We start from the raw sequence: 7,836 nt of genomic DNA, 5'->3' as shown, positions 1-7,836 counted from the left end.
CAGGTGCTTAGCAGGTGATCTGTGACTCCTACCGCATTGAACAAGTTATTGCCCGGGTGCCTTGCATTGTCTGTGACACTGTCTCTATGTTTGTTAGCTGTCGGAATTAGGTACAACCCGGCTTTCCTCCCAAAGAAGTGAAGAAATCAAAGTTTACTTTGGCTCAGAAATAACATTTGCGAATGTAATTACAGCTTTCACCTGTACCTCTTGCTGCTGAAAAAGATCCTTTCAGTGCTCCTGTTACAACACTGCATCGAAACGACCAGGACCTAGTCTGTGGCTCCTGCCGCGTTTTGAGAGCTCCTGCAGCATTCGTCACTTTCACCAGGTGCTTTGCTGAGATCCGTGTTAAACAAGCATTAGCGGCTCCCGCCGCGCTAGGCAGGCAGGCAGGCCGTTGAACGAACTCCACGCCGGGCAGCACACAGAGAGTCCGGTAGCCTCAGAAAGGCCAGGAGGGGGGACATGTTGGGGCTGAGCCAACCCCAGCTCACCGTGCACCCTGGTGTGTTTTGCAGCTCTCAGCGCTCTCCGCCTGCTCGCCCTCTGCTCTACGATCTGCTCCTCAGTTCCTCTGCTCACCAGCAAAACGAGGACAGGATTTTCTCTCCTCTTGGATCAATGATCAAGGATGCCTCCAATGTAGGTATAGGGGCTGTGCTCGCACAAAAGGATAATGAAGGGGTGGAGAAACCAATCTTTTATACCAGCCGAAAGCTATTCCCCCGTGAGACTGTCTACTCCACAATAGAAATAGAGTGCTTGGCCATTAAGTGGGCAGTTGAAAAACTCCGATAATACCTTGAGGGTAAACCTTTTGTGTTATATACAGACCACACACCTCTTACTTGGCTAAGTAAAAACAAAGGGAATTTCTCTCACTATAACCTTTTCAGTTTGATGTGCTCCATAAACCAGGGAGAGACCTTATAGGACTAGATTTCCTATCACATTTTCCCCTTTTTCCTGATCAGGAAAATCCAGGGAAGGGGATCTGTCACCAACCTGGTGACTGCAACCAGCCCGTTCTTCCTTCCCTGGACCGGAAGTCAGGCACAGGGGAGGAGTCACGTCGTTGCGTCTGACCCGGAACAAAAGGAAAACGGGAGGTTGCGTCGGTCGGCGGAGAAGGCGGAGACCAGAGACGAGACGCAGGAGAAAGCTGAACAGAAGAAGGTCCCCGGGAAGGAATGTGGGAAGGAGCCGCGCAGAGTGAGCCAGTGTCTTCCATGGGTAAGCAGGAAGCCCAAGCCGTGAAGGTTTCTCCTCGTCGCCAGTTATCAAAGGATTCCTGCCGTGTCCTAGGAGGGCCGTGGATCCATCAGGTGCCTGCCTGTTTCTTTGAAAGGAACTAAAACTAGGGCTAAACTACGAAGAGAGGGCGGAGGTGAGGGGAAGAGAGGGGGAGCAAAGAACAAGAAAGGAAGTAAAGGATAACTCCAAGAAAGAAACTTAAAAGAAAAAGAATAAGAAACAAGGAAGGGAGGAAGAACAGAGCATAAACTAAAATAAAGAAAGAACGGTGAAAAGGATAGTAACATTCCTCTTTAGAAAGAAAAAAAAAGGGACACAAGGGCTAACAACAGTTTAACAGTTGTTTTGGGCTCCCTAATTTTTGTTGTTGTTTGTTTACTGAGTTAACTTGGTTTGCCAACGTGCACCCTCCACAAGGCAGCACGATTAACCACCACTTCCAGAAAACAAGGGTAGACACTAACCTGCTTCTTTGTTTCTGTCGAGGGTGCTGGCGGAGAGGAACTCCAAAGAACCTGGAAAAGAAGACGACGCTTGGAAAAACTGAACAAAAACTTTATTCATTTGACAATAAGTTAATTGTACATGTCTAAATAAAAGAGTAATAACTATCTTTATAACCACCCTGAGTAGTCTTTAAGCGCCAATTTCAAGCAGTATGTCACAATATGATACAGAATGAAACCTACAATTCAACCCAATTTCCTGCTAAAGATTTAACCTTATGGCCTTATAATTCTGAGACCTGCATGCTGCGTTTCCTTTCCAACACTCCTGGACCTAAAGTTAATCATCCTGCCCCACATCACAAGACAGAAAAAGCTGTAGTAGTTCACACCTATAGTGTAGGTAAGCTATGCAAACGATGGTTAGAACACTCTGGTCTTTCAGCTGTGAAAGAACACTTTTCCTCAGTTAGTGATAATATTGATTTTTATGACTTCCTTCTGGAACCAGGCCCTAAAAAGAATTAGGCAACTAGAACAAGATATACCATCTACGATGAATTGAACAAATATCCAGAGATAGAAGATGCAGAAAGAATTAGGCAATAAGAAAACATGCAAATAGTTTTTAATGTTATTGACAATGGAATGCACACATCTTCTAAAAGAGTGTACTCCTTAAATTACATTTTGCCCTCAGCCATAGATCTCCTGAAAGGAGACTTGAATTTGTTACAACACGGGCAGGCTCAGTTGAGAGCAATTATACAACTAAATTGGGCACTACAAACACTCAGATCAGGTTTCGTTCCTTGGCAACCTCTCAATAAAACAGCCCTATTTGAACCATATAATTTGACACCCACTCAAAAAACAATGGCAAAAAAAAATCTACATATACCCTTTAAAGTATAGAACAAATTGAAGATGCACCATTCAAAGTCAGTGGCTCTCCATCTATTACCTGGCTAATACACTGTTTTATTTCTTCGCCCATGACAACATTTAATTTTCATGACTGTCAAAAATATAAATCTGGTATGTAACTATGGACAATTCACAATTTTTCCATTCATGGAAGTTTCCCTTTTCGCACATCTGTATAACTGAAAATTAAGATGACCCTTTGTACATTAGTACAGAAAATTGCAGATATGACCCAGGACATTCCCTTCCATGTGACCACCTTATAATTGCATGTAATGTGTAGTGCATTAATGCCAGGGTTAGGTGGTGTTTTATTTGTTTCTCCCATTTCATCCATTTCCACACATCACAAACTTTTGAATAACGGTTTTCATTTATTTTTAACAAATGTTACTTGCTGGGAGTTGGAACCCAGACACCTATACCTTACAACAGTTTCAGAAACAATACAGTGTTGTTTTAAGGACCTTGTTTCTTCGACCTCAAAATAGCATTAGGAACATCCCTCGGCCTAGTGTTAGTGTTTTTAGATTTTTTAAATTGCATTATATAGTGCTTACTACCCCTGACAAGGTGTTGAAGTATGAAATCTATGTGTTTTGACAATTTAAACAAATTATTGCCTGTTCTGTTATTTATAAAAGTCCTTTTGACTTCAGCAGTTGAAGTTTATAATCTGCAGACAGCCAGAGCTGCTTCAGAAATTCAGAGGCTGTTAAATACGTAGTACCCAACACATTTTGTTGATATTGTACAAACAATATTTAATAGGTCTGTGACAACTGGATTTAAAACATCCAGTATTTGAACTGATTCCTTCATTTTTTTCATTCCATGTTGTCTAGCCTTTTTGGAGGATATTCAATCATCATACTGCTAATCATCTGTGGTATTATCATCTTTCTCCTGTTCTGACAAGGAAATTGACAACATGGAGTACACTTATCCAGCTGAACAAAGCTGCAGAGAAACACTAGCACACTACATGGGACATGCTTGGCTATTTGATCTCAACGTGCACTGGATGCTCACATTTCGTAAAATGGATGCCACACAAGTAAAACCTGTTTTCTGGAGTATAAACTGTCTGACCAAAGTCATCTTGGACATATATCTGGAGCAGCCCCCGGTGGTTTATCTGGATATGGAAATGATTATTTAACCTCTACATGAGTACCAGAAACAATGCAGAGCAATGCATCTGTATGTTCAACAGGATGCTACCTATAACAAAGCAATATCACTAGTGGCACTTTTCTACGCAGCTCTGTATGAGGGGCTTGACTCGCTGTTATCTTTCGAGCCCCCTGGAAAGGAGCCACAATTACCATTGATTGCCTCAGACGAGCAACTAATTGCTGGTCCATCAAATACACAGATTGTCAACTATGAACATGTTCTGTATGGTTTTCATAAAGATCGCACATGTGCTGCATGTGCACCAGACGATGTTGACATGTCCTCCGATGAGGAATAAACTCTACACGTAAGTCGACCAACAAACTATATGCATTTGCCATATATAGCACAAAAGCCTGTATTTTCTATGAAACAGAAGAAAAACTTTCTTTTTAATAAGACTTTTAAAAAATGTGTTTTTTACTTTTATACTGCATATTTTCAATCAGCCCCATTTCATATCATCACTTATATGTTTAATTGGAATAATGTATTAAAGCTTTTAGCTGGAGTACAGTATGTATATTGATTAATCTGAAACAATGCAAGGTTTGAAAGTATTTGTGCTTCGCTACACTTAAAATATGTATCATTTTTGCCATTTACATCCATGGTGTATTGATTGCCTACATTTTATGCTTCATCTATATTTTCAATATTGAATGTTTTGAATGCTTTCTATTATATTTTACACACATGGTTTGATTAAGTGTATATTGTGCTCTAGGTATTTTAGACCTCAGTAACTTGAGAGCATGCATTGCCCTATCCATCAGATGAATTCCTATTGGTTAAATTCGTCCCTATGACATTACATCCAGACGTACATGCCAGGGTTGACGCAATGGCCTTAAGGTTCGACTTCATTTTATGTAGTCCCGACTTCATCTTGGATAATGGAGGTTATCATCTTTTAACACTCAAACAAAGGAAGTCACCCTCTTTTCCGATTTATGAAGAATCATTGTCCTGTCTGCCATTAGACACAGATGCCGCCGGCCTTATCTTTCTACGAATGATGAAAGCTTCAAGCCATTCGATTGATGACATAGATACAATAATTAATGCAACATTTGTGTGGGTCAAATTTCGACTTTTCACCCTGTCAAGGTTAAAAAGAACACATAAAGACATATAACCAAAATGATGTATTCTGAATTGACTTCCTATTTCCTCATATGTTCACAAGGAAACGTCTGTCATGCACACCTTGATGCACATAATCTTTTCCAGAAATTCCTACACTTATGTCAGCAATTCCAATTTCTGATAAGATGTAGTATATAAGGACTACCACTTGACCACTTGCCAGGAAAGGTTCTTCATCCAGGTTATAGCCTGAGGTTCTACCAGAGATGGTCTCACCTACTTCCAGCACACTTAGCACTTTGCAGATGCTACATCTCCCCTAGCGTGTGTTTTCCCTTCACAGGGAACACAGTCCTAATGCCGCAGCTGATAAAGACAGCCTTTGCTGTCAACAAGGTATGCAGTGCGTCTCTTCTCCCCAATAAACTCTAGACTGCATGATGCTCTGTCTTCCATGCTCTCTTACTGTAGCACATATAAATAGGTATTATGTTGATAGCTTTTAGATGACATTTTAAAACATGCTAGAAATGTTAGTTTTATTCTCATTATTTATAACGTGCCTTCTTGCTTTTTTTTATAATATTGTGTGTAGTTGTTTTAGATGTACTGAGAAATTGATTATTCCTATAGTAATAAATACTTTCTACTTAAAAGTGTTCATTCATCTTATTGCAGTGTATGTGTGATACTGTGAATATCGAAATAAGGTGTTCGAGGCATATGAGCTGCAGATTACACACTTTTGCATAGATCGCCATCTGGTGTTGGGCCCGGATGTTTGCAGTTTGTTTTTCCTCTTGGAAAGTCTTTGGAAGTCACGAGGTCGGTGACTCCTCCTTTGGTTCGTATTGCGCATGGGCTTCGGCTCCATCCTCAGATTGTTTTTTTCCGCCATCGGGCTCGGATGTAATACTTCGCGCTCCGGTTCCGAACTTTTCCAGTTCAACGATCGACGCAAAATCCTCGTTTATCGGGATTCTTCAGATACAAATCTTCTTAATCACCTTCTCTTCGACACTTCTTCGATTCCAGTCGTCGACGGCGGCCTTCGGGCCTATCCCGGCTCCGGTCTCGGCTGATGGAAAGAACTCCCTTCAAGAAGTGCCCTCGATGTGGGTCCAAATTCCCCCACACCGATCTTCATGAGGTGTGCAACCTCTGCCTCTCCCCTGAACACGAGGCTCGAGACTGTCCCGCCTGCAAGTCTTTTAGATCGAAAAAGACTATTCGAGATCGAAGGGCCAGACGCAACATGGCGCACTCCTCGACCTCCGCTCCAGTCGACATCTTCGGGGACGACGTCGAAGCTCCGGGACAGCAGCACACCGAAGAAGAAGACGACCTCGTCAGTGCTTCCGAAGCCGACGACTCAGGTGTAGAGGACATCACCTCGGCGCAGAGGGTCGTGAGTACTATACCCCCTCCCACACCCGCGCCGACACCCAAAAAGGCTTCGGTCACGCCTTCGCCTCCGAGCCAAGGCAAGACCAAAGACACTGCTTCTACCACCCCACCTTCGGGCCCGGTGAAGAAGCCTAATAAGCCTTCCGGCGGCTTGGGCTCGAGCCAGCCTGCCAGCGGTGCCGAAAAACACCCTTCGGCACCGAAGAAGAGATCGGCCTCCACCTCGACACCGAGCTCCACACCAAAGCCCTCGGTGTCGAAACCCGGCCTCTCAGTGCCGACCAAACATCATAAGGCCCTCGGCACCGACACTCCCGCGCCGAAACCTGTATCGGCACCGAACAAAAAATCTGAGGTTCCCAAAAAGCACGGCACAGACAAGCCTAAGAAGCCGTCGGCCCCGAAAACGTCGGCGCCGACCGAACAACCAGTGTCGCAAGAACTTTTTACACCGGATCCTTTGCAAAAGACACTTACCGAGGATCCAAAAACTGGACATTTGGCACTGTCTTCAAAAAAGAGACATTTGGACAAACCAGCTCGACCTCCAAAGAGGAAGGACTGTGCTACCTCCCCTTTCAGAGTGCCTTCCCCACCTCCTCCACCCTCTCCACCTCCGCCCCCTCCACCTTCTCCACCCCTGCCTCATCGCTCTCCGACCCCGTCTCCAGACCATGATGATCAAGGGGACCCATACTACGATCCAGCAGATGTGCCACAAGACCCCACCCTTACTGGATCCCCAGACCATGGGATGATTATAACAATCCATACATCCCAGATGTCCCACAGGATGACCTTTATCCATCCAGGCCATCCCCACCAGAAGACTCGTTAGGTTTTCACCACCTACTCCAGAGGGCGGCACATTATCATGGGGTAGAGCTATATACTGACCCAGTAGAGGAAGATTTCCTCCTAGACACCTTCGATACTGCACATAGGTCTACTGCTATACTACCTATGCTCAAAGGGGTAATCAAACATGCGCCAGAGGTTTTTAAAGACCCAGTCAGGGCTAGGGTCCTAAACCCACGCATAGAGAAAAAATATAAAGCCGCCCCCACAGATCCTGCCTACGTTAAAGGACCTGCACCACTGGATTCCTTAGTGGTATCCACAGCTAGAAAGAGATCAAATTCCCAGGCGTCAGGCGAAGCACCACCACCTGGCAAAGAGTCCAAGCTCCTGGACGCGTCAGGAAAACGCACTGCGTCACAGGCTGCCAATATATGGCGTATCGCCAACACTCAAGCGCTATTGGCCAGATACGACAGAGCGCATTATGATGAGCTAGAAACCATCAAGCACCATCTCCCAGAAAAATACAAAAATAGGGCTAATGAATTGATTCAAGAGGGAAAAACCATAACTAATACCTCTATACGCTGTGCCATAGACGCGGCAGACACAGCCTCCAGGGCCATAACCACTAGTGTCCTCCTCCGTCGCCACGCATGGCTAAGAGTTTCAGGCTTTAAACCTGAGGTACAAGCCTCCATATTAAACCACCCATTTGATCAACAACATT

At 44.1% G+C, this 7,836-nt stretch overlaps 1 long non-coding RNA gene across 1 annotated transcript; it reads left to right on the top strand.

Annotated features, from left to right (window-relative positions):
* Positions 1–1,106: 1,106 nt before the first annotated feature.
* LOC146856414 (uncharacterized) lies at positions 1,107–5,554 on the top strand. The gene is made up of 2 exons (XR_014981478.1): positions 1,107–1,236; positions 3,476–5,554. It is a non-coding gene; the product is annotated as an uncharacterized LOC146856414 (long non-coding RNA).
* Positions 5,555–7,836: the final 2,282 nt, after the last annotated feature.

This window comes from Triturus cristatus, chromosome 4_1 (assembly GCF_964204655.1).
Source record: "Triturus cristatus chromosome 4_1, aTriCri1.1, whole genome shotgun sequence".
NCBI classification, from domain to species: Eukaryota; Metazoa; Chordata; class Amphibia; order Caudata; family Salamandridae; genus Triturus; species Triturus cristatus.
The sequence above is the reverse complement of the archived record's forward strand: the minus strand, read 5'-3'. Positions and strand labels throughout refer to the sequence as shown.